Source organism: Galeopterus variegatus, unplaced genomic scaffold (assembly GCF_000696425.1).
Source record: "Galeopterus variegatus unplaced genomic scaffold, G_variegatus-3.0.2 Scaffold1141, whole genome shotgun sequence".
NCBI lineage: Eukaryota > Metazoa > Chordata > Mammalia > Dermoptera > Cynocephalidae > Galeopterus > Galeopterus variegatus.
The window spans coordinates 1-1,233 of record NW_007727252.1 but is presented as its reverse complement, the minus strand read 5'-3'; positions in this window follow the sequence as shown (position 1 = coordinate 1,233).

Below are 1,233 nucleotides of genomic sequence, written 5' to 3'. Positions count from 1 at the left end.
GGAACCGGTCTGTATATGGGATCCGAACCCTCGGACGGGAGCACCGCCGCGCTTCCCAAGCTGCGCACTATCCAGTGCGCCACCGGGCCGGCCCGATTTGTGCAATTTTCTGTGTGTATGTTATACTTAAATAAAAAGGTGTGCTTTTAAAAAATAAAAACATGCCCTGTCTCACACTGGCTTTTGGTACCACTCTGAATTTATTGGCCCACCATTTGATTTTGTGACCACCATCCTCACCTGTCCCTTCCTCCTGTGGTTGTTAGGTCTGCCATCCTGGCTGCCCTGTCCTGATGAATCCTGTTCTTCTAATAACAGCCTGGCTCCAGCGCTGCCTCCTCCAGGAAGCCCTCCCTCTGCATACATTGTCTTGTGCACACTCTCCTATAGCACCTGTCAGTCCATGCAGGCAGCTACAACAACATACCTGAGACTGGGTAATTTATAAACAACAAAGATGTATTGCTCATGCTTCTGGAGGCTGGGAAGTCTGAGATCAAGGCAACAAACAGATCCAGTGTCTAGTGAGGGCCAGTTCCTCACAGATGGAGCCGTCTATGTCCTCAGATGGTGGAAGGGGAAAACGAGCTCCTTTGGGCCTCTTTATAAGGGTACAAATCCCATTCAAACTCAGTCACCTCCCAATACCACCTCTTAATATTATCACATTAGGGATTAGATTTTAAGATACGAATCTGGGGGGACATGAACATTCAGCCCATAGCAGCACCCACAGCCCTGAATTCTCACTGCTTATTGATATTATTTCCCTTCCACTACATGGCAACTCAACTGCAGGGATTTTTTTCCCCAGACATCTCGCACAGAATTGTATTGTCACTGTCATTTACATGTCTGCCTTCCTCACTGGACTGTGAACCCACATACTGAGTCCTTGAGGATGTTGACTGAATGAATAAATAAGTAAATGCATGGGCCAACGGGGAATAAGCAGTTAACCTGCAACTTGGAGACCTGGCCTGTGTCCTAGCTCCCCTGTTTACAAGTTCTGTGGCCTTGAGCAAGTTCTTTAACCTTTCTGAGGCTCAATTTCTTCAGGTGTACAACAGGTAGAGCCCGTGTGAAGTTTACATGGTTTAGAAACCATAAAGTGCTACATAACTGATGTATCACTGCTGAACAACGAAGTCCTAAGTCTCCAGTTCAAGTACTTTTTTTTTTTTCAATTTTTATTTTGTCAATATACAATGTAGTTGATTATTATGGCCCATC